Raw genomic sequence first — 26,717 nt, 5'->3', positions numbered from 1 at the left:
TATCCTGTCTCTGATTAATTCTGCCTTTACTTCGCCGTATTCGCAACCTTCTGTCAATTTATACAAGTCATTAACACAGGAGTCTACAGATTCGCCAATCATCTGTGCCCACTTATTAAATCTTTCCAAGATTTTATTGGTTTGGAAATTAAAATACTTATCAAAGGATTGGAGTACCTCTTCAAATTTATCGGTAGCCTCATTGATCCATTGTCTGACAATTATATCGTCCGCAATCAACTCTACTAAATATAGAAGGGTGTTCACTTGTTCCACATGATTTTGTATGGAGTCGTGAAGCGATTCTAAACCTTAGGAACCTTTTTCTCCATGATAGCCAATTGTGAATCTGATTGGGTCCGTCTTGATTCTGGAAATTCTCAGCCATTCCCAATTTTGGATCCATATTGCTTTCTTAATAAAAACAAGAAATGCTGGAACCACTCAGCAGGTCTGGCAGCATCTGTGGAAAGAGAAGCAGAGTTAACGTTTCGGGTCAGTGACCCTTCTTCGGAACTGACAAATATTAGAAATGTCACAGGTTATAAGCAAGTGAGGTGGGGGTGGGGGCAAGAGATAACAAAGGAGAATGTGTAGATTGGACAAGGCCACATAGCTGACCAAAAGGTCACGGAGCAAAGGCAAACAATATGTTAATGGTGTGTTGAAAGACAAAGCATTAGTACAGAAAAGATGTTAACGGACTGAATATTGAACAGCAACAAGTGCAAACATGAAAAAAAACAGTGGGTAAGCAAACTGAACAAACTAAGATGAAATGCAATAAATGCAAAAAAAGGTTGTAAAAAATGTAAAAAAGAAAAAAAGAAGAAAAAACAACTAAAAATGAAAGTAAAATGGGGAGCTGTCATGTATTGTTGTATTAGTAGCATTTTAGAGCATTCTCGAGTCTTAGACTCCGGTAAAGGTTAACTAACAACTCCATTATTTACAGTTACGATATACACTCTCAGCAAGCCACCTAAACTGGCATCCTTTGTGCTGCTACACCTTCTCCTCAAGCCTATCTCATGTGACTATTGCATCATCGCTCATACAGTGCAAGGGGTCTCTCATTGTTGTCGGTATTAACTCTTTACAACTTTATACTACAATTGCTGATGTGTGAGTGATGGGGTTGAGCAGCGAGTAGTGAAGTGAGTTAGCGATGTGGCGGGTAGGAGTTGTCATGTGAAGATCTAGTCACTGGCCTTGACCTCTGTGAGCTCACTGAATTTTTTCCCAGTACAGCAGCCAGGTCCTTGATGTCCATGGCCACAAGAGCCTCCTGGTTCCTTCATAAAATATCACATCTCCTCCTTTCCACCTCCATCACTAAGGCCTCTAGTACCACATTCGAAAACCTGGGAACCTTTGCCCTGACTTGTTCCCTTTATTGTCCTCTTTCTTCCAGCAAAGCCTTCCAGGCTCTGATCCAACAGCTACTGTAGCCTGAGTGCTGCTCCCCTTTGAGAGGGTCAGGCTACCTCTAAGAGGTACAGGCTTGCGGTCTACCCTGCTAGGCATCAATGCTGCTGGGTGTGCAGCTGGTCAACATGTTCAGTGCTGGGCTGCATCCACAGTCAAGAGCAAGAACTTAATTGGGGTGGTAGAGATGTGACTAATTAGTCTTGGATAGTAGCATGAAACAGGTAATAGCAAATTAGCAGCCCATTTTATGCTCTGCCCAAATTTTGAGTGAGAGTGTGAGAGAGAGAGTGTGACAGAGAAAGAGCGTGAGAGTGTGAGAGTGCAAAGTTATTAGCCAGTTGTCCACAAGTATAACAGCCAACCCAAACTTGCATTGCCCAAATTTATAATTCAGTTGGTTCAGACACAAGTAGTCGAAACAGGATATTGTACTGAATGATTTTAAATTTATTTGAATTTTGTTAGACATGAAAGTTATTTAAAAAGCTGTGTAAATAGATGTAATTAGTTTAAGAAATCTTTTACAGATACATTTTCTCTACAAAATATTTAGTACATTGGAATTGTAGACAAATAGTTTCGTACATTGTCAAATAGTTTTGTAATCACAAATGATTCATTTCAATATTCCATTTTCAACATTTTATCGATCAGTTGACAGATGTTTTCCTATTGAATAATCACTATTATTGTATTTCTGTGGAATGGTGACTCTGTCAACATTCAGTGTTAACAACTGGGAGATAGATCATGGATGCACATTGCTGCCTAAATATTGTTTCCTCCCATCCGATATATTTTTGAGTTGTGCAAGTTTCCATGTATTTTTATTTCTTTAGTAATGCAAGATGCTCATCATTAGTTTGAGTTGTGTATACTCTTACACATTTTCAGTTTCACATGCTCTGTGTGCTTTATTCCTTTGAATCAGCATTCACTCGTGGCACAAATTTCAATATTATGGGTTCTTCAGGATGCATGGGTCCTTTCAGAACCAGTTCTAATGGGATCTGGAATGGAACGAACAATGGTGATTGGAAGTCAACAGAAAGGCTCGACGACAGCAATGGTTGGTTCTATTCCAACCCCATAGCTATCCATCAGCTATCATTCCATAAATTCCCTCCCCTTCCCACAGTATTCACTTCAAAAAACACCAAAGATTTAAATGTAGCTTCACAATATTCATTCATTCATTCACACCTTCAGATAATTTCTATATTCTAGAATTCTCACCGGTGTCTCCTTGCAGGGCACAAAGGTCATGCGTTCCAAGAATGAAGCCAGAGCCATCTTCATCATGAGTCGAGCAAATCGCATTCCGATGCAGTTCCGAGGGCCCATCCCAAATGACAGGAAGATATAAGGATCCTGAGACTCCCTATTCTCTTTACTGAACCTAGTGATATTGGCAAAGGCAAAACAAGTGAAATCGGTTAGTCAAATTTGCTTAAGAGATAGTTTGGATTTATCAGAGAAATGGATGGAGAATACTACAGCTTGAAAGTGTAACCATGATTTTGTCCCAGCCAATCCTTCACTTACTGAAGTTTCTGGAGTTGCTGTTGCACAGGCACTGGGTGCCAATCTTGATATGAGCCCAGGTTGAGGAGTGTTCGCAGACTAGTCAACTGTGGAGAACAGCATCAGGCAAGGTTGATCCTATTCTCACCTGACATCCAAAATGGTAAATCAGAGTGGTCTGCATGTGACAGCACTCCAAATTTGTACATTAAAAAGGGACCCGAGCAGGAAGGTAGTTCAGCCGCCCAGCAGCGGAACCCTTTGAAAGTGGCAGCAGCCTGATTATTATAATGGGGTGCCAAGTTACTGAATCTCATTCATGTTGATTTCAGATTTATTTGAGAAAAAGCATCATTGTATTTACTTACTGAGCCATCAGGGAAACCAGCCTCTTTTCAAGATCAAGTCGAATTCAGAAAGGTGACAACATGTCTTCAAGATAATGGAGAAGATTTGGGAACACAGGCATGATATCACGTTACAGATTAGACTCCTATTCAGCAAATAATGGAAGACAGTAAACTGGATCCCTATAATATTTAGGTTTGGGGACTGATCCTAGGTCCAACCATCTTCAGCTGCTTCATCAATGACCTTCCTTCAGTCATAAGGTCAGAAGTGGAGATGATCGCTGACGATTGCACAATGTTCAGCACCATTCGCGACTCCTCGGATACTGAAGCAGTCCGTGTAGAAATGCAGCAAGACCTGGACAATATCCAGATTTGGGCTGATAAGTGGCAAGTAACATTCGCGCCTCAAAAGTGCCAAGCAATGACCATCTCCAACAAGAGAGAATCTAACCATCTCTCCTTGACATTCAATGGCACTACAGTTGCTGAATCCCCCACTATCAACATCCTGGGGGGTACCATTGACCAGAAACTGAACTGGAGTAGCCATATAAATACCCTGGCTACAAGAGCAGGTCAGAGGTTAGGAATCCTGCGGCAAGTAACTCACCACCTGGTTCCCCAAAGCCTGTCCACCTTCTACAAGGCAAAAGTCAGGAGTGTGATGGAATACTCCCCACTTGCCTGGATGGGTGCAGCTCCAACAACACTCAAGAAGCTCGACACCATCCAGGACAATGCAGCCCGCTTGATTGGCACCCCATCTACAAACATTCACTCCCTCCACTGCCGAAACACAGTGGCAGCAGTATGTCCCATCTACAAGATGCACTGCAGCAAGGCTCCTTAGACAGCACCTTCCAAACCTGCGACCTCTACCACCTAGAAGGACAAGGGCAGCAGATGCATGGGAACATCACCACCTGCAAGTTCCCCTCCAAGTCACACACCATCCTGACTTGGAACTATATTGCCGGTCCTTCACTGTCACTGGATCAAAATCCTGGAACTCCTTTCCTAACAGCACAGTGGGTGTACCTACCCCACATGGACAGCAGCGGTTCAAGAAGGCAGCTCACCACCACCTTCTCAAGGGCAATTAGGGATGGGCAATAAATGCTGTCATAGCCAGTGATGCTCACATCCCAAGAATGAATTTTTTAAAAACTGAATGATCGATTGCTGTTTTTGATGATCATTGATGATGTCTTTACCAAGGAAGAGGATGCTTCCTAACTCTTGGTGAAAGAGGCGGTAGTTGAGACCCTGGATGGGCTAAAAATTGGTAAAGAGTAGGTATTAAATATGTACTTAAGTCACTAGGACCGGATGAGATGCATCTAAGGATGCGGAGGGAAGTAAGGGTGGAAATTGAAGAGGCATCGCCATAATCTTCCAACCCTCCTTAGATACAGGTGTGGTGCCAGAGTACTGGAGAATTGCAAACGTTATACCCTTGTTCAAAAAGGGTGCAGGAAAAGCCCAGCAACTACAGGCCAGTCAGTTTAACCTCAGTGATGGGGAAGCTTTCAGAAATGAAAATTCGGAACAAAATTAATAGTTACTTAGACAAATGTGGATTAACTAAAGGAAAGCCAGCAGAGATTTGTTAAGGGCAAATCATGTTTAACTAACTTGGTTGAGTTTTTTGGTGAGGTAACAGATGGTTGATGAGGTTGAAGTGATGTACATGGACTTCCAAAAGGCACTTGATAAAGTGCGACATAACAGGCTTGTCAGCAAAGTTAGAGTCCATGGAATAAACGGGACAGTAACAGCTTGGATACAAAACTGGCTGACTGACAGGAAACAAAGTAGTTCTGAACGGTTTTTTATCATTATATTATTACCTCTGCTTTTTTTGATATACATGAATGACCTAGACTTGGGTGTACAGGGCACAATTTCAAAATTTGCAGATGACACAAAACTTGGAAATATTGAGAAATGTGAGGAGGATGGTGATAAACTTCAAGGGAAAATAAACAGGCTGTTGGAATGGGAGGACACATAGCAGAGGAAATATAATGCAGAAAAGTGTGAAGTGATTCATTTTGGTAGGAAGAACAAGGAGAGGCAATATAAATTAAAGGGTACAGTTCTAAAAGGGGTGCAGGAGCAGAGGGACATGAAGGTATATGTGCACAAATCACTGAAGGTTGCAGGGCAAGTTGAGAAAGCAGTTCAAAAAACGGATGGGACACTTGCTTTCTAAATAAAGGGCAGAGAGTACAAAAACTAGGAACTTGTGCTAAACCTGTAAAAAACACTAGTTCCACCTCAACTGGAGTGTTGTGCCAATTCTGGGAACTACACTTTTGGAAGGATAAGGCATTTAGAGAGGGTGCAGAAAGGATTCACAAGAATGGTTCCATAGATGTGGAACTTTAGTTATGTGGATAGACTGGAGAAGCTTCGTCTGTTCTCCTTGGAGAAGAGATTAAGACAAGATTTGATAGAGGCGTTCAAAATTATGCAGTGTCTGGACAAAGTAGAGAGGGAGAAACTCGTTCCCATTGGCTGAACGATCCAGAACCAGAGGATAACAATTTAAAGTGATTGGCAAAAGAAGCAACAGCGACATGAGGGAAAACTGTTTTATGCAGTGAATGCTTAGGAACTGGAATGTACTGCCTGACAGTGTGGTGGAGGTACATTCAATTGAGCCATTCAAAAGAGAACTGGATAATTACCTGAAGAGAAAGAAATTGCAGGGGAAAAGGTAGGGGAGTGGGACTAGGCGAGTTGCTCTTGCAGAGAGCGGCACGGACACAACAGGCTGAATGACCTCCTCCTGTGCTGTGACCATTCTATGATACTAGGATCCTGCCAGTTAACCTATCCTCATGCCTTGTGTGAAACCAATCAATTCCACTTCCTGTAACTCTGAACAACAGAGCAAATGTGTTGAAATAACAAGTCCAAATTAAGCTTTTCACTTTTGAAAATTGCACTGATTTCCAGGATAATAACTAATCATATTAATTTCCAATCAAAATATCTCTCCGTCTCTATCTGGTTCACAGTATCAATTTTCAATCTTTGGTTCAATGCAAAAACTAGATTGTATAGGACACTTGCAAAAGTGAATCTGGAAGGAAGATTGCAGGAATTCAAATCTCAGCTTTGGTCATCAGAAATTTGGTTTTGCAAAGACCCCAAGATAGTTAAGGATGAGAAGGCCATTTGGCCCATCCCAATCCATCTACTCAAAAAGATCCTAAACTAACTCCTATTTCAGATTCCAATTGTTTCTTAAAGGGCCCAGGGATTTTGTCTGCCCTACTCTTCCAAGAATTCTATCCCATATATTGATCACTTTGTTTCAGAAAGCATTTCCTAATATTGATCCTAAATTTACCTTTTACTCAGTTGAATCATGCTCTATTCTCACTAATTAATTAACATTTGAGATTTACTTTTTTCATTCCTTTAACTATCTATGTACCTCAAAAAGATCACCTCTAATCTAGGCTGAAGTGGTCAGCTTTCTCCAGTTTTTCATCATAACTCAGACATTAGAATCAGCCAAATGACTCTGCTCCGCTTAAACCACAGTACATGGTTTCCCTTGCGTCTCAGCTGATTGTAAGCTCAAAATGTCCAACCATTGCAGAGCAGCAAAGTGAGCTCGGTCTCCTCCAGCTTCATCATTAGCTATTCATGGAGTCATTGACCCGCATTTTGCGGTAGTAGTAAGTGAAACCATTCATGTTCATCACCATTACTCCTCTGAAATGGACAGTATCTTCTGGAGTCCGCACATGTGCAGTTAAAAGTGGAAATCCAGAAGTTGCTGCCAGTAATGCTATGCTTCTCCAGAAGGTGAAATCACCACAGATTGCAATCAAGAGAAATCAATGAACTGATGAAAATTACCCTTTTTACATCAGGTTTGGTTTTAAAAAACCCTTGGAAAAATTACACCTTGTTGAATGAGGTGTAACTGGGATATTAAGCAGCATACTAACTTCATAATTAATGCTGAACAGCCTCACTCATTCTGAAAAACTATATATTTGCGGAATGTGAAATTTCTCCATTACGATAAACATATCTTTAAAATATTTTAATAGGTCAGTTTATGATATTTCAGTTTTTACCCTAATCCTTTGAATATGCCCCAATTATTTATTGCCCTCTGAAAAATTAATTAAAACTGAAAAAATTCACGCATTTTACTTCCTGATTTGCTGTCTGTGAGAATACATCAATGTGATTGGCTGCTTACCTTGCTTTATGACATCACTGTTGCTGGACACCTGGAAATCCCCTCGACTTGGTGCCACATTCAAACTGATGTCAGGAAAGGGGAAATCTACACAGATTGCTAGAATTTTGTGAGCAGCTTTCTTCTAGCTCAGTGGCAAGCTCATGTTTCTCTCCTATGGGCAACACCTCACATCTGTCTGCACCAAATTTCATCTGCCATTTTATTGGCTTACCTGCATATTTTGTCCAAATCATTGTCATTTCAGCTGCATCCTAACGTTCCAATGCCCCTTCTAATTTGGTATCATCCGTAGGTTTGACAATTTGCACTGCATTTCTGAGTCAAGTCCATTTATGTAAATTAGAAACAGTAATGATCCCAACATTGAGCCTTGGGGCACACTGTGCAGTACATCTGCCATTCCACCAATAAGTATGAATTGTTTTCTATCCTTTAGATTGTTCACCAGATTATTTTGAATTCCTAACACCTTCAGTTGAACCAACAACCTTTTTATGCCGATGTTTGTCAGATTCCTTTCAGAGGTTTAAGTACAAAACATATCTGGCTTCAAAACTTTGAGGAAGTTGATCAGTTTTAGCCATTATTTGTATCATTACTGTCATTACAGGATAATAGCTTCTCAAGCCACCTGAAGCTATCTCAACTGGCATTCATTCATTCCCTCAATGTCCAGCTGGTGTGCGACACTGCAGCATATTGTGCAGGTCAATGCCCGGTATCCTGGTAGCAGTCACAATATCTTTATTCTGCAGCAGTTTGCTGTGCCATCTGCATTTACGCCACCATGAAAAAACTGGGCAGCAAGGACTATCCTTTGTTGTCATGACTCCAGTGTGTAACCCATTCACACATGGGCAGTATGCATATAACACAAGCTATACTGCCACACAAAATGTGATAGAACTGGTAGGTGGTTGGTCAGTTCTGTGTTGTTCGAATCACAGAATGGTTACAGCACAGAAGGAGGCCATTCGTCCCACCGTGTCTGCACTGGCTCTCCTAATGAGCATTTCACTTAGTGCCACTCCCGCGCCTTCTCCCCATAACCCTGAACATTCTTCTTTTTCCATATAATTGTTTAATTCCTTTTTGAATGCCTCGATTGAACCTGCCTGCACCACAATCTCAGGCAGTGCATTCCAGGCCTTAACCACTTGTTGCGTGAAAAAGTTTTTCCTTATGTTGCTTTTGCTTCTTTTGCCAATTACTTCAAATCTGCCATTTAGTTCCCAATCCTTTCATGAGTCATAGAGAGATACAGCACTGAAACAGGCCCTTCAGCCCACCTAGTCTGTGCTTACCATCAACCACCCATTTATACTAATCCTACATCAATCCCACATTCCCTACCACATCCCCACAATTCTCCTACCACTTACCTACACTAGGGGCAATTTTACAATGGCTAATTTACCTATCAACCTGCAAGTCTTTGGCTGCGGGAGGAAACCGGAGCAACCGGCGGAAACCCACGCAGTCACAGGGAGAACTTGCAAACTCCACACAGGCAGTACCCAGAACCAAACCTGGGTATCTGGAGCTGTGAGGCTGCAGTGCTAACCACTGCGCCACTATGCCGCCCTAAAGAATGGCAACAGTTTCTCTCCATCTACTTTGTCCAGACCCCACATGATTTTGAATACCTTTATCAAATCACTCCTCAGCCTTCTCTTTAAGGAAAACAGTCCCAACTTCTCCAATCTATCTTCATAACTGAAGTTCTTCATCCCTGAAACCATTCTCCAGAATGTTTTCTGCACCCTCTCGAACACCTTCACATCCTTCCTAAAGCATGGTGCCCAAAACTAGACAATACTCCAGCTGAGGGTGAACTAGTGTCTTATACAAATTCAACATAACCTCCTTGCTCTTGTACTCTATGCCCCTATTAATAAAGCCCAGGATACTGTATGCTTTATTTAACTGTTCTCTCAACCTGTCCTGCCATCTTCAATGACTTATGTATATACAGACCCAGGATCCTCTGTCCCTGCACCCCCTTTAGAATTGTACCTTTATTTTATATTGTCTTTCCTCATTCTTCCTACCAAAATGCATCACTTCACATTTCTCTGCATTGAACTTCAGTGATCTTCAGCTGACCTTCCAAAACGGAGAAATACACAACTTCCAACATCGCCAAAGTGCTTTTGCACATGTGCAGTTAAGTAAGAAAACATATGGCAGAGGTTCATTTTAAAAACAGACCAAAAGGTTCCTGATGTTTCAGTTGGTAAACAGCAAAGTCTGCTCAGTGCTGAGTTAGTTGGCCTCAGTCAGAGCAGTGATAACACTGCTGTATTGATCCCCAGTAGCCCAAGGTCAGTTGAATACAATCAACAGAAACTTCACTGGCGTTGGCTCCTGACAATTGTATTTGCTAGAAAGTAGGTGTGTATGTTGGTATTCAAAGAAGACCTTGTTCTGCCCAGTGCTGTTGAATCTTTGACAGGTGTGGCATACACTATGCCTGCCTAACCATCTGGGTGTTTAACCATAGTAACAGGGCCTTCACTCAAGCACTTATACCTCGGGATACAGACCAGGACAAGCCAGTAACCTGCCTTCCATTTTCTGCTAGCTTCACAATGAAATGACAAATAAACAAACCCTCAAGCTACTTGACCACCAAAAGTCAAAAACCGTTTCTGCACTTTCTGTTCTTTATCTAGGGAAGGCTGTGCAAGCCAGCTCTGAGTAATGTCCCAGCAGTAGAATAACCCACCAAAACCCAGGCTTATACTTAAAAGAAAGACAAAGCAGCAGAAGTGGAAGGAGCCTGGTAAGAAGTCAAGGCCTGTGCAGAGTGATGATGAAAACAGCACTCCAGTAAATTATGGAACTGATGCAGGTCTGAGAACCATGCTGAGCTAGTTGAAAATCCCCACAGGTAGGAAGTTTCCATGCAAATAAAGGAAAGCAGAAAAGCCCAATTTGCAGCAACAGGAGCCATGAACAGTGGCAGGGACATGGGGGTGGGGGAACACAAATCATTATTACGTACCTTTCAGGTCTGAACTCCTCAGGTTCTGGCCAGTATGCTGGATCATGGTGCAGGACGTAGACGGGCACCATGACTACAGTCCCTTTTGGAACGGATATCCCATTGAGCTGGACATCTTTCTTGCACACTCTGTCAATACGGGTTGCAGGAGGGTACAGTCGCAGGGTTTCAGATATCACCATTTCCATATACTCCAACTGCATCACCCCATCATATGTGGGAGGAGCCTTCACACAGAAAAACACTTTAACTACTGAACAGGACATTAGTGAAAATGTGGGTGGGAGGCAATCCAGAAAGTTAAAATATTTTGTCACAGGGCAGGAGAAACAAACATTCTCTGTTATTGTGTATTGGTAGAGAAGATAATTCCACTTGTGGGGAAGACCAGAACTAGAGGCCATAAATATAAAATAGTCACTAATAAATCTAAAAGAGAATTCAGGAGAAACTTCTTTACAGAGACAGGTTAGAATGTGGAACTCGCTACCACAAGGAGTGGTTGAGACAGATAGCACAGATAGATATGTTAATGAGATTAGATGAAGGATGGGAGGAGACTCAGGTGAAGCATAAACACTGGAATGGACCAGTTGGGCTCAATGGCCTGTTTCTGTGATGTAAAGATTGTGTAATACGTCATGAGAACAAAAGACCACTAAGTGCTTTATATTCATAATGACAATCAATAAAAGGCAGAGGGCAGAGCTTGACATTGTGGGCACTGTGTAGATTAGGAGGCTCAGCACATCTGTAAATGGACTTCAGCTGCATTTATTTGGGTTAGAACTGTTGATGCCAGCGTGTTACTCAATCACATTCAATTCATTTCAGACAAAACACCAAGAACTGAGACTAGCTGATTAATAGACAGTATGCATACTAATAAAATCCAGGCTTCTCCATACTTACCTCTTCTCACAGATTGCCATCAGTGATGTAATGTTACCCAAAGAGGTGGACACTAAGGAATTGTGGGTCAGGAACCTCAGACTATTCAAGAGGATGGGATGGAGTAAGTTAGAGCCAGACAGCAGATGAGGTGAACAAAATAGGAAAGATACAGAAATACATTTTATTTTTAAGACGCAGGATTAAGACAATAATAATAATTGGAAAAGGTGACAAACAGAAATTTCTCCAATAGCCAAGACCAATTATTTTAAAGTTTCAAAGTTGAAAATAAAAAAGACATGGGGCTGAATTTTCAAGCTTCCCTGAAGTCAGGAACGGAGGCAGGGAACCCTTGAAAAATAATCGGGGCCAGGCGGCATGTCAATTTAATGATGCTGTTCCTGGCGCCAGCAATAATCACCTGGGTGGCGGGGCTGGCAGGATAGGAATCCGACTGTCCTCTCACTTGAGACCAATTAAAAGCTTGTTAAGAGTTTGTCAAGGTTTGAGGTTTAGACTTTTAACATTACAAATGGGTAACCTGCACTTTCAGAAACAGATCAGCTGAAAGCAGGTGGGTAAAAGAATGGAGAGCCAGTCATAGCTGCCCCAGGACATCACCTTGGCTCGATAAGAGGGACAGCTGGGCAAAGGGGGACTTGGTACTTGGTGAGGGGGTGCCCTTGGCAGGGAGAGTGGACACTCAGCGCCCAGGCTTTGAACAGAGTCAGCACCTCCCTGGCATTGCAGAGACATAAGAGCAGGCGGCAAGGCTATGAATCACAATTGGGCAGTCATCTGCCAAGAAGGAAGGGTCCAGCTGGCAATGAGGTCAAAACAGACAGATTTTGGGCCCAGTGGCATGAGGGGCAACACCCTCCGCAGGAAGGGCAGAACCCTGGGCATCCAGAGGGCACGTGAGGGAAAGCAATGGAAGCCAAACCTTCAACACAGGACCTACCGCCAAAGTTGGAGCTACCTGGAGATGACAGAGAACCAGTGCCGCAGGAGACTGCGACTCTCCAGGCAGATGGTCACAGATATTTTTGCTCTTGTTGCTGAAGACCTTGCACCTCACAGCACTGGTCGCCAAAAGGACTGTGGCCTTGAACTTCTTCACTTCTGGCTCCTTCCAAGGATCAGCTGCAGACCTTAGTGGTGTCTCAGATATGGCTGCACACCATGGCATCTCACTTGTCACTGATGCCCTCTTTGCCAGTGATGGACAGCATATTCATTTAACAACAGATACAGCCTCGCAGGAACAGAGGGAATTGGGTTTCGCCTCCATTGCTGGATTCCCCCAGGTGCAGGGCATCAATCGATTGCATCAATGAAGCATCAAGACACCCAGTGAGATCCATCAACAGGAAGGGCTTCCACTCCCTCAACATCCAACAGGTCTGCAAGAGCTTCCTCCATCTGTGCACTGGTTTTCCTAGCAATTGCTAATGACTCCTTCAGCCTCCGCCATTTGACGCTGCCTCAGATCTTCACTCCAATCCCCACAATGCGTGGATGGATCCTAGGGGACTGCTGAACTGTCGGAGAGGTCGTCTTTCAGATGAGACATTAAACCGAGGCCCTACTAAGGTGGATGTAAAACATCCCATAGCAAGATTTTGAAGAGTTCTCGTGACAATGACCATCCGTGATTAACTAAAGCAGTTAAAGATAGTATCAAACTTAAAGAAAAGGCATATAATTGTGCAAAGATGGCATGCAGGTCAGTAGATTGGACAGAATATAAAAAAAAGAATGACTAAAAGATTGATAAAGGAAGGTAAAATTAATTATAGTACGAGAGAAAGCTTCTAGAAAAATAAAGACAGATAGTAAGAGTTTCTATAGATATTTAAAAAAGAAAATTAAACTGAGCGTTGGTCCTACAGAAAGTGAGTCTGGGGAATCAATAATGGATAATAAAGGAGATGGCAGATGAATTGAACAGATATTTTGCATCGGTCTTCACTATTGAGGATACAAGTAACATCCCAGTATTAGTTGTAAGTCAGGAAATGGAAGGGAGGGAGGAACTCAAGAAAATTACAATCAGCAGGGAAGTGGTACTGAATAAATTGTTGGAGCTGCGGGCTGACAAGTCCCCGGGTCCTAATGGACTTCATCCTAGGGTGTTAAAAGAAATGGCCAGTGAGATAGATGATGCGTTAGTTTTAATTTTCCAAAATTCTCTAGATTCGGGGAAGGTTCCGTTAGATTGGAAAATAGCAACTTTAACTCCTTTTTACAAAAAGAAAAAAAAAAGACAGAAAGCAGGAAACTACAGGCCAGTTTGCTGAACAACTGCCGTAGGGAAAATGTTAGAAGCCATTACTAAAGATGTTATAGCAGGGCATTTAGAAAAATTCAAGGTAATCAGGCAGAGTCAACATGGTTCTGTGAAAGGGAAATCATGTTTAACCAATTTATTGGAATTCTTTGAGGGAGTTAAATGTCCTATGGATAAAGGGGATCCAGAAGGCATTTGATAAGGTGCCACATCAAAAGGTTATTGCAGAAAATAAAAGTTCATGGTGTAGGGGGTAACATATTGGCATGGACAGAAGAACGTCTGGCTAACAGAAAACAGAGTAGGCATAAATACATCATTTTCTGGTTGGCAAAATGTAACGAGTAGTGTGCCATAGGGATCTGTTCTGGGGCCTCAACTTTTTACAATTTATATAAATGACATAGATGAAGGGACCGAAGGTATGGTTGCTAAATTTGCTGATGACACAAAGATAGGTAGGAAAGTAACTTGTGAAGAGGACATAAGGGGGCTACAAAGAGATATAGATAGGTTAAGTGAGTGGGCAAAGACCTGGCAAATGGAGTATAATGTGGGAAAGTGGGAAATTGTCCACTTCGGCAGGAAGAATAAAAAAGAAGCACATTATCTAAATGGTGAGATATTGCAGAGCTCTGAAGTGCAAAGGGATCTGGGTATCCTAGTGCATGAATCGCAAAAGGGTAGTATGCAGTAACAGCACGTAATTAGGAAAGCTAATAGAATGTTATCGTTTATCACAAGTGGAATTGAATACAAAAGTAGGGCAGTTATGCTTCAGCTATACAGGGCATTGGTGAGACCACATCTGGAGTACTATGCACAGTACTGGTCTCCTTATTTATGGAAGGATGTAAATACGTTGGAGGTAGCACAGAGAAGGTTTACTAAACTAATACCTGGAATGGGCGGGCTGCCTTACGGGGAAAGATTGGACAGGCTAGGCTTGTATCCGCTGGAATTTAGAAGAGTAAGAGGTGACTTGATTGAAACATACAAGATCCTGAGGGGTCTTGACAGGTTGGATGTGGAAAGGATGTTTCCCCTTGTGGGAGAATCTAGAACCAGGTGTCACTGTTTAAAAATACGGGGTCACCCATTTAAGTCAGAGATGAGGAGAAATTTTTACTCAGAGGGTCATGAGTCTTTGGAATTCTCTTTCTCAAGAGACGGTGGAAGCAGAGTTTTTGAATATTTTTAAGGCAAAGGTAGATAGATTCTTGATAAGCAAGGGGGTGTAAGGTTATTGGGGATAGGTGGAAATGTGGAGTAATCAGTTCAACCATGAACTTATTGAATGTCGGAGCAGGCTCGAAGGGCCGAGTGGCCTACTCCTGCTCCTAACTTGTATGTTCGTATAAATATTGTCCCATTGCTGCATGCAAATTGGCTGCCACATTTTACATTACACCAGTGACTACACTGCAAAAATTAGTTGTAAAGGGCTTTAGGACATCCTGAGATCATGAAAGGCACTATAGAAATGCAAGTTATTTCACGTTCTTTCTCATGGACTCACATTGTTGGGAAAAGCCTCATCTATTTCCTGCTGCAGCTTCTTCTGTACGTCCGGGTGCCTAGCCAGATTGTATGCGACAAATGCCAACGTACTGCTGGTGGTCTCATACCCGGCAAAGATAAAGGTCATGGCCTGCGCCAGAATCTCTGTGTCAGTCAAAGCTGCAGAGAATTGGAAGAAATCAGAATTTGTACCATAAACTTCACTTTGCAACACAAAGGCTTAAAATGCAAGTACTTCTAAAAACTTTTATTCTTTCCAGCCGCTTAAAAGTGCTACGCCACAGGTAATTAAATGTTTCCAAAAACTGTGCTGGAAACATTAAACTAAGCGTTTGTATGCAAATCATTGAATATATACCCAGCACCATTAGGTGGAATAGATGACAAGGTACAGTTTAATGAGAGGACACCAAGAAAAATGGCAGTTGAAATCTAATCCTTGGGTATATCACCATGTTTATGCCTTTGTAGGATAATCAGTATTGACTGGGTTAATGTGCAGGTAATGCACACAAACTCTACTGCCCAGCCACACAAAAGTGTAATAATGATTAATGTGTGCTTGCAATTTCCCTCACTATCCCCAGTTCCCAATCTCAGATGCATGACGCATGGCAATGTGTCCATACACAGAAATCAGTATTTGTGGTAAACAATTTTGCAGCCCATGGCTGGTAATTTCACAGATGAGAAATTTCCCATTGGCTTCAGACCAGCTTTTGAAAAAAAAATTGCAAGTGTCAGTTTCACAGCTGACAGGTTTCACGAGGCACAGGGTGGGCAGCAGAAATACGGACAGAGATCGAGCTGGGGGGGAGGAGGGGGGTAGACAGGGGTGGGGGATGGGGGAGGCAGAGAGACAGGAGGGAGACAGAAAGCAAGTTCACTCCTGACAGATGGACATCTGCCTGGAATACTCCGCATCGCGACACAAGTAGACAAGTAGACATTGACTACTTCTGCAAGCAAAAAATAATAGGTATCTCACTAAATCAGTGTCCATCATAGTGCCAAGAAAGTAACTCAATAAATTTGTCTTCTCATTTAAAGCTTCTTCACAAAAATGCACATTTGTTGTTGTTGTGATTAATAGTAAGATACATTTTTAATGCCTTTATCTTTCTGAAATTGTCTCACTGGCCCCCTATGCAAGACAAAATTTGTAATGTGGCCCCTCACCCAAAAAAGGTTGGATACCCCTGCTCCAAGCCTTTAACCTTATGTTTTAAAATAACTTAGCAGCTAGGTTATTTTAAAACACAAGTTTAAAGGATTGTGTTATGTAAAACTCATTTTAAAATGGCAAAAATTAGAGGAAATGTTGCAATTTCAATGCTCCAGCACATATTACATTCACTTGGGACACAAGCTCAGTGACATTGAAAGTTACTGCATGTTTATTTCTATATAAATGCCACAATTCCACTGCTATCCATTTGGAATCACATTGTTCGAGAACTTACGTTGAGGGAAAAGCAGGCAAGAAAATCCAAGGAATCTCCAGAGGTCAGCACTGTAGGTTCCTCATGAATACAAGAATGTGGTATATTGGGGCTGAAATGATATTAGCAAAAATAGGATGCTGCTGACCTGTATACAATAGTTAGTAAATACATAGTAAATGGATTGCTTTAATAAACAATAACTTATAATGAACTCTATGATTATTTAACAAAATTTATGCTGCATTTGCAGGTTTAAAAGTTGTCCGGGAAGACATATTGTAACAATTTATTAGGCTTCAATGACCATGTTAGAAACAGTCATTAACTGATTTTTTTTTTTGCTGCAAATTGGATGAAAGCACAAGTTTTACAAGTATGTCAAAGATCAGTAACAGACAACCTGAGTGGTCAATGTCATTTGAATGTTGTCTGTATCATATAATTACATTACAAGTGTACCTTCGATAAGAAGCAAGAGATTTGGCTTGGACATACATTGGTTAGTCTGGAGTACAATCTCACAGATAGTGACTAAACATTTTGTAACTGAATAATACAGATAGTAACTGCCACTCAACGTTTTGCAGAAAAGATTTTTGTTACTAATTATCTTGTCAGAGCTGAATCAGAATTGACAGTGATAGACTCAGATATAGACATAAGTGAATTTAAGAGAATCACTTTATTGGAGGAACTTAAGGGCGCTCTTTACTAGTAATTGTGTTTATCTAATTTTGTCATGAGCTTTGGTGCGCAAATGACATTTTGTCCATGAGAGATTGTTGTTTCTGTATTTTAGAATCCAGGACCTAGTTTAACAGCCTGTCAAGATGAATAAACTAGTCTTGACTACCTACCGTTAGTCTCTCTGTCCCTTCATGTCCCACTCTGCTTTCCTGTTTTACATGACTGTTTACATGAAGTACTGTCTGTTCCATCCTATAAAATTCTCGTGATTTGGAGATCACTGCTGTTTTGTTGGATGCCCTGTTTTCAGATACATATTACAAGTAGATGGAGAAGTTGCACTAACATTGACCATCACAGGTTAAACTGAAGCAAAATACTGCAGATGCTGGAAATCTGAAATAAAAAAAGAAATGCTGGAAATTCTCAGCAGGTCTGGCAGCATCTGTGGAGAGAGAAGTAGAGCTAACATTTCAGGTCAGTGACCCTTCATCAGAACTGACTAATATTAGAAATGTAAAAGGTTTTAAGCAAGTAAAGCGGGGGTAAAGAGATAACAAAAGAGGTGTTGATAGGACAAGGTCACAGAGAATAACTAACCAGAAGGTCATAGAACAAAGGCAAACAATATGTTAATGGTGTGGTGAAAGACAAAGCGTTAGTAACAGAGAGGGTGTCAATTAACTGTAAAATGAACAGCCCTGGCCCAAAGCACAAACATTAAGAAAACAGTGGGTAGGCACAGTAGAAACAAACTAAAATAAAACAAAGAAAAAATAACTAAACATAAAAAGAGGGGCCCGTCATGCTCTGAAATTATTGAACTCAATGTTCAGTCCGGCAGGCTGTATGTGCCTAATCAGTAAAAGAGGTGCTGTTCCTCGAGCTTACGTTGATGTTCGCTGGAACACTGCAGCAATCCCAGGACAGAGATATGAGCATGAGAGCAGCGGGATGGGGGGTGTTGAAATGGCGAGGAATGCTTGGGACCTTGGATAGTGAGGAGAGAGGAGGTAAATGGGCAGGTATTGCACCTCCTGCGATTGTAGGGGAGGATGCTGTGGGAAGGGGACGAGGTGGTGGGGATAATGGAGGAGTGGACGAGGGTGTTGCAGAGGGAACGATCCCTTCGGAATGCTGACAGGGGAAGGGAGGGGAAGATGCGTTTGGTAGTGGCATCACGCTGGATGTGGCAGAAATGGCAGAGGATGATCCTTTGGATGTGGAGGCTGGTGGGGTGGAAAGTGAGGACAAGGGGAACCCTGTCACGGGTTCTGGGAGGAAAGGGAAGGGGTGAGGGTAGAGGTGCGGAAAATGGGCCGGACACGATTGAGGGTCCAGTCAACCACAGTGGGGGGGAAATCCTAGGTTGAGGAAAAAGGAAGACATATCATAAGCGCTGTCATGGAAGGTAGCATCATCAGAGCAGATGCGTCGGAGACAGAGAAACTGGGAGAATAGAATGGAGCCCTTACAGGAGGCAGGGTGTGAAGAAGTGTAGTCGAGGTAGCTGTGGGAGTCAGTGGGCTCATAATGAATATTAGTAGACAGCCTATCCCCAGAGATGGAGATAGAGAAGTAGAGGAAGGGATGCGAAATGTCAGAGATGGACCATGTAAAGGTGAGAGAAGGGTGGATATTAGAAGCAAAGCTGATAAAGGTTAAATTGTCCTCTGACAACAGCAGTGTGTGAAACATTCCATCTTTCTATTGCTGATTTTTCTACTGCCTCACCTCAATGACCACATTAACAATCCTCTCCTCGAGTTTTATGGTTTATTGGATGAATTTGCACTCCTGACACAGTGTGAATCCACAGAGGTCCATCTACCACCCTGTGACATGGTGCAGCTAGCTCTAGTCTGTCAACAAAAGTAATTCACATTGATATTGCATACTATTTTGCTTACTAGCTAGCTAGTACAGTTGCGCAGCTCTCCATTGAGGTTCGTATGCTTAGCTACTTCATTTATAGGGAGAAATGTGTTTTAAATCGGACTGCGTTTCGATAGCATGAGATTGGCTATATACTTTACATACAGTGTTACGACCAGGTGAGAAAGGTTCCTAAGGAGTCTCTTTCAGCCTTCACCTGGTCTTACTGGAACAGAATTTAATTTTTAAACACAGCGTTTTGAGCTCCCCCTTGGTGAATCCTTGTTCACCACTTTCCAATTATAAGGCAAAGAAATTAGCACAAACTTGCTTTCTTAGGTTCTTAGGTTTAAAGAACAAAAAAGTGAAATTCATGAAACGTCAAACTCAAGCTCTAATTCGGTTAACGCCTATGGATAAACACCACGCCCCACACTAGCATGCACATGCGATACACATATGCAAATAGGAACAGAAAAGAGCAGAAAAGAAGTAAAGTGAAAAAGTTTGAGGCAATCTCTGAAGGGGGTTTGTTACTGTGCTTCGAGCTCGCTGTAGAATCCCTCGATTGTAGGTAGTCTTTCTTTTTGTTGGGGCCCAGTATTCTTCTTAAATCTTGTTCACTTTAGGAGACTTTTCTCTTTTCTCTCATGTGTCTTCAATTCCGTGAAAAAGAGATGGGAGCAGACAAGAGAGAGGTCTTTTCAGTCCAGGAGCAAACAGCTTTGAGTTCAAACTTTCTGGGGCAAGTTCAAATTCAAAAAATTCCAAAGGCCAGTTAGTCATGTGACTAAACTGGTCTGACCACGTTGGTTTGTGTATTCGGCCATCTTAGCAGTTAGCCTGGAATGCTATCCTCTCCCCCTTCAACGTTTGGTAATCAAAAGGCCATCGTGGATAAAAGTGGAGCAGGGAGTGGCCCCTTTGTCCTTTCCAAGTACTGTCTGTTACTCTGCAAAATGGTCTTTCCGGCGTAGGGCCTGGCAATTAGTTGTGATAGGCCCTCTTCTTCCCAGCAACAATTTTAAGTTTTAATGTTCATGTGGCAAAATATGGCCTCACTCTTGTCATGCAGGTCCCCACCTGCCAACAGATCAATTGCCCCCATGTTTATGGAGGAGTAAATAAATTTGTCAAATGTCCATGGTGTAACACGTCGATGCCTATCATTGCCCATGATTGTGCAGAAACACTGACCAGAAACCAGATAATTCCCAATCGGGCAATACAGGCAACAAATTCCAGCAGAGTTATGCTTCCCCAGACTGTTCTCAAATAACTTTTGACTGGGGTTTAAGGGGCTGGGAGCAGGTCACATGTCTGAACTACCAGCAAGGTAGGGTATGGGAAGACCACAATGATGAAAAAGGAACAGAAATAACTGAACAGGGAGCAATAACTTCAGGAGCAGAAAGAAACAAGGATGAAGGGAATGAGAAGATTTCCACTGATGGTACCTTTGTCCGTCAACTTGCCGTCACCATTCTGCTTCCCGGAGCTGGTTATCAGTCATTTGAGAATCAACCATTAACTGCAGAAAATCCACTCGACCCTGAGAGTTAAAAAAAAAAACAATGTGAGAACTCAGCTATGATGGCACAGAAACAGGATTAAAGTCATCAATCCTGAAATTCCAGAGGGCTGCAACGTAGGAAGGAGAACATATTGCCTCCAGAGGGACGGGAATCAGAATCCACCCTGAATTCTAGTCAGAGAAGAGCAGTCAAGCCTTCCACTCACCCATATATACCCAAAGACTCCTCCAGGGTGTGTGGGAGGGACTTCCTGATCTACACTGGGTATTCTGTCCATTACATTTTCCCGAAGTCCAATGGAACTCGTGTCAGCTGATTATGGGCCTAGTGAAGGGCCCCCAAGACTGCCTGAGAGAAAGGTGATCAATCCCAGAGGGATCATCATTCTTTCCCTGCGGGGAGAAGACAAAAATCTAACAAGTTTGAAGTTTGGCCTTCAAGGTTTCCCTGCTCCCCTGACTGGAGCAGCAGGGGTCAGCTCCAATTTTACATCCTGCAGTCAGGCAAGGTCACTCACAGCATCTCTTTAAATTACTCCATCCTGTACAATTGGAACAGGATCAACACTGATGGCCTTGGGTGACCAGTGGGAATCCCCACTACTCCAATCTGCTGGTGGCAGAGCAGGAGTCATGGAATTCCAAGGCTATAGCTTTTCACAGAAGATCACTCAGCTCATCACAGTTACATTGGGCTGGACTTTCAGCAGAGATTGGAGGTGGGTGGGAGCTAAAAACAGCCCGGCTGGCTACGTGCCAGTTTCCTGGTTCCAGGCCATTTTTTGTGGAGACAGGATCAAGAGTCGGCAGGGCTACCCGCCCCTAAACAGCGGGTTACTGATCAGGCTCATTAAGAGCTTCCCATAGGCAGCAGGGGCCAGTTTAGGTGCCTGGAGGTAGAAGGAGCCACAGATTGCCCTGTAGAGGGTGCACTCCCCTCTTCAGAGTGGTGGCCTGGCTGCTGAATCTATTTTTTAATTAAAGATTTCAAAGAGGATAGAGAGAGGGCGCCTACATCTTGAAGCATCCTCTCTCTGACTTATCTTCCATTACAGCCTGCTGTTTCTCTCAAGCTAGAAGGCCTCTGATTTGCTCTCCAGCTCCAAGAGCCGGCCCACTTTACTTAATTGGACGGTGAACCTGTCTCCAGGCCGCCCAGGGGAAAAATCACAAGTGAGTGATTTGACAAAATTTTGAACGTGATTTCCTCTGAACTGTCTCTAATCCAGTGAACGGACCCCACTTTATTTTACCTCTCATCCCTGATTTATCCGAGTGAAGCTCTCCAAACCCTCACCAGTGTCTGTTAAACACGTCAAGGAGACATTTACTCCACATTGGGCTGGTTGGAATCAATTCAGACTCTTGATCTTCAATCAATTTAACTACATTTACTTTGAATCCAAGATGTTCAACTTGACAAAGAAACTCCAGCGTTTCTCCCGCACAATCGCTTCTCCTAACTTTTAATTATCAACAACTCTGCTGTAAAGGCAGCCCCAGTGTTCGATGACATCCTCTAATCCAATTTACTTGCAACAATATCTTTGTCTCATTACAGCCAAGACTGTCCATCAACTAAATAAATTCCAGTTTTGCTCTGGACATTTAATGGAGCAAAGTCCAAACAGGTGGTGAAGCTCCAGGGCACCAAGTGTCAAACGGATTATACACTATAGCTGTCAATCATAAAACAAATTCGGAAGAGATGGAATAGTTAGAGGCCTTCTTAAATATACAAGATTTCTAATCAACATTAACACAGACCAAGAGAAAAGATCAGACTGCTTTCACTCACACCAAGGTTACTGTTATAGTTACCTCTTCTCCTCCCTTACCCCCACCCCCCCTCCTTTTTTAATGAGATCTTTTATTCACAGGTCATCTAGTTCTGAAGAAAATACACATCCTAAAACACCATGGGGGAGAATTTACACAGACTTCTCCTGATCTCCCGCTGTAACCTCAGCAGAAGCCCAAGAGAAAGGGTGAAAGCAGCCATTGTACCCGCCAGTCCCACTTTACATTGGGAGATTGGAGAATCCCAGCAACAATCCCAGGTGTGTGGCTGTCGAACTATCTGCAACCAGATTGAACACTTAAACTACACGCCTGGCTGGTAAACTTCAGCAACTGCAATAGAACACAATATTCCCCAAGTACTCGTCTCTTCTAATTATACCAATATTGTTATAGTCACTTCCTTTCTAGTTATCGAAAGAAGACAGAGAAGGATGGTCAGTGTTGAGGGAGGAAGAGGTGCACAACAGGCGCAGGAACCTGAAACATTTCAATGGTTAGTTGAACACTCACGGTGTGCACTCCTTTTTGTCTCTTCGTCTTCAAAGCTGCCAAAGCGTTCATGAAAAATATATTCACATCTCTAGGGAAGAAGCTGAAGCCACATTTTGCCAAGATCGGAACAAGGACAGGAAAAGTCACTGGAATAAAGAAAAAATAAATAAATCATACAGATGAACAGCAGTGGCCCTGCACACACAGGTTTCGAAAGGAGAACAAGGAAAGAAAGAGAGACACAGACACTTTTATAAAACCACTGTTCACAACCTCAGGAGGTCCCAAAGTGTTTTACAACCAATGAAATATTTCTGAAATGTAGTCATGGTTGTGATGTAGGAAATGCAGCAGTCAATTTACATACATCAAGGTGCCACAAACAGCAATGTGATAATGAACAGAAATTGTTTGTGATGCTGTTTGATACTGCCAAGAAACTTGGAGAACTCCCCATTCTTCTTGGGGCTGTACTACAGGCCTCCCAACAGCGAGCGTGAGATAGAGGTACAAATATGTAAACAGATTATGGAAAGCTGTAGGAGCAACAGGGTGGTGGTGATAGGAGATTTTAATTTTCCCAACTTTGACTGGGATTTACTTAGTGTTAGAGGTCTAGATGGAGCAGAATTTGTAAGGAGCATCCAGGAGGGTTTTCTAGAGCAGTATGTAAATAGTCCAACTCGGGAAGGGGCCATACTGGACCTGGTGTTGGGAAATGAGCCCGGCCAGGTTGTTGAAGTTTCAGTAGGGGACTACTTTGGGAATAGTGATCACAATTCCGTAAGTTTTAGAATACTCATGGACAAAGACGAGAGTGGTCCTAAAGGAAGAGTGCTAAATTGGGGGAAGGCCAACTATACCAAAATTCGGCAGGAGCTGGGGAATGTAGATTGGGAGCAGCTGTTTGAAGGTAAATCCACATTTGATATGTGGGAGGCTTTTAAAGAGAGGTTGATTGGCGTGCAGGAGAGACATGTTCCTATGAAAATGAGGGGTAGAAATGGCAAGATTAGGGAACCATGGATGACAGGTGAAATTGTGAGACTAGCTAAGAGGAAAAAGGAAGCATACATAAGGTCCAGGCGGCTGAAGAAAGACGAAGCTTTGAAAGAATATCGGGATTGTAGGCACAATCTGAAACGAGGAATTAAGAGGGCTAAAAGGGGTCATGAAATATCTTTAGCAAACAGGGTTAAGGAAAATCCCAAAGCTTTTTATTCATATATAAGGAGCAAGAGGGTAACTAGAGAAAGGATTGGCCCACTCAAGGACAAAGGAGGAAAGTTATGCGTGGAGTCAGAGAAAATGGGTGAGATTCTAAACGAGTACTTTGCATCGGTATTCACCGAGGAGAGGGACATGATGGATGTTGAGGTTAGGGACAGATGTTTGATTACTCTAGGTCAAGTCGGCATAAGGAGGGAGGAAGTGTTGGGTATTCTAAAAGGCATTAAGGTGGACAAGTCCCCAGGTCCGGATGGAATCTATCCCAGGTTGCTGAGGGAAGCGAGAGAGGAAATAGCTGGGTCCTTAACAGATATCTTTGCAACATCCTTAAACACGGGTGAGGTCCCGGAGGACTGGAGAATTGCTAATGTTGTCCCCTTGTTTAAGAAGGGTAGCAGGGATAATCCAGGTAATTATAGACCGGTGAGCCTGACGTCAGTGGTAGGGAAGCTGCTGGAGAAGATACTGAGGGATAGGATCTATTCCCATCTGGAAGAAAATGGGCTTATCAGTGATAGGCAACATGGTTTTGTGCAGGGAAGGTCATGTCTTACCAACTTAATAGAATTCTTTGAGGAAGTGACAAAGTTGATTGATGAGGGAAGGGCTGTAGATGTCATATACATGGACTTCAGTAAGGCGTTTGATAAGGTTCCCTATGGTAGGCTGATGGAGAAAGTGAAGGCGCATGGGGTCCAAGGTGTACTAGCTAGATGGATAAAGAACTGGCTGGGCAACAGGAGACAGAGAGTAGCAGTGGAAGGGAGTTTCTCAAAATGGAGACGTGTGACCAGTGGTGTTCCACAGGGATCCGTGCTGGGACCACTGTTGTTTGTGATATACATAAATGATTTGGAGGAAAGTATAGGTGGTCTGATTAGCAAGTTTGCAGACGACACTAAGATTGGTGGAGTAGCAGATACTGAAGGGGACTGTCAGAGAATACAGCAGAATATAGATAGACTGGAGAGTTGGGCAGAGAAATGGCAGATGGAGTTCAATCAGGGCAAATGCGAGGTGATGCATTTTGGAAGATCCAATTCAAGAGTGAACTATACATTAAATGGAAAAGTCCTGGGGAAAACTGATGTACAGAGAGATTTCGGTGTTCAGGTCCATTGTTCCCTGAAGGTGGCAACGCAGGTCAATAGAGTGGTCAAGAAGGCATACGGCATGCTTTCCTTCATCGGACGGGGTATTGAGTACAAGAGTTGGCAGGTCATGTTACAGTTGTATAGGACTTTGGTTCGGCCACATTTGGAATACTGCGTGCAGTTCTGGTCGCCACATTACCAAAAGGATGTGGATGCTTTGGAGAGGGTGCAGAGGAGGTTCACCAGGATGTTGCCTGGTATGGAGGGTGCTAGCTATGAAGAGAGGTTGAGTAGATTAGGATTATTTTCATTAGAAAGACGGAGGTTGAGGGGGGACCTGATTGAGGTGTACAAAATCATGAGAGGTATAGACAGAGTGGATAGCAAGAAGCTTTTTCCCCAGAGTGGGGGATTCAATTACAAGGGGACACGAGTTCAAAGTGAAAGGGGAAAAGTTTAGGGGGGATATGCGTGGAAATTTCTTTGCGCAGAGGGTGGTGGGTGAATGGAACGCATTGCCAGCGGAGGTGGTAGACGCGGGCACGATAGCGTCTTTTAAGATGTATCTAGACAGATACATGAATGGGCAGGAAGTAAAGAGATACAGACCCTTAGAAAATAGGCGACAGGTTTAGATAGAGGATTTGGATCGGCGTAGGCTTGGAGGGCCGAAGGGCCTGTTCCTGTGCTGTAATTTTCTTTGTTCTTTGTTCAAAATAGTCCCAGGGGATCTTTAAAACCTACCTGAGAGGGCAGACTGGGTCTCGTTTTAACGATTCATCTGACAGATGGCTCCTCTGATAGTGTAGTACTTACTCCCTGCGTTCTGCACTGAAGTATCAGCCTGAATTATGTGCTGAGGTCTCTGGAGTGGGACATCTACACAGAACCTTCCAACTCAGAAGTAAGAGTGCTACCCATTGAGATGGATTCTAAACTTCTATAGACCTTGCTCATGACAGCGTTTCCTTTCAACCCCCTCTTACCAAGCCATAGAAGTTTACAGCATAGGAGGCCATTCAGCCATGACTGTGCCAGCTCTTGTATAAAGCAATCCAAAACTAATCCTGCTACCCTGGTCTCTTCCATGGTCCTGGATCTTCCTAGGCTTTTTTTTAATTCATTCATGTGATATGAGCATCACTGCCAACGCAGTGGTGTTCCCAAGCATCTGTTGTCCTTGTCCTTGTCGGTGGCAGATTTGGAAGATGCTGTCGAAGGAGCCTTGGTGAGTTGCTGCAGTGCATCTTGTAGATGGTACATACTGTTGTCACTGTGCACCAGTGGTGGAGGGAGTAAATGT

At 42.8% G+C, this 26,717-nt stretch overlaps 1 pseudogene; it reads right to left on the bottom strand.

Annotated features, from left to right (window-relative positions):
- Positions 1-1,986: 1,986 nt before the first annotated feature.
- LOC137383267 (cytochrome P450 3A30-like) overlaps positions 1,987-26,717 on the bottom strand; it is a 64,865-nt pseudogene continuing 40,134 nt past the window's right edge.

This window comes from Heterodontus francisci, chromosome 24 (genome assembly GCF_036365525.1).
Source record: "Heterodontus francisci isolate sHetFra1 chromosome 24, sHetFra1.hap1, whole genome shotgun sequence".
NCBI lineage: Eukaryota > Metazoa > Chordata > Chondrichthyes > Heterodontiformes > Heterodontidae > Heterodontus > Heterodontus francisci.
This window is presented reverse-complemented; position numbering and strand designations above follow the sequence as displayed.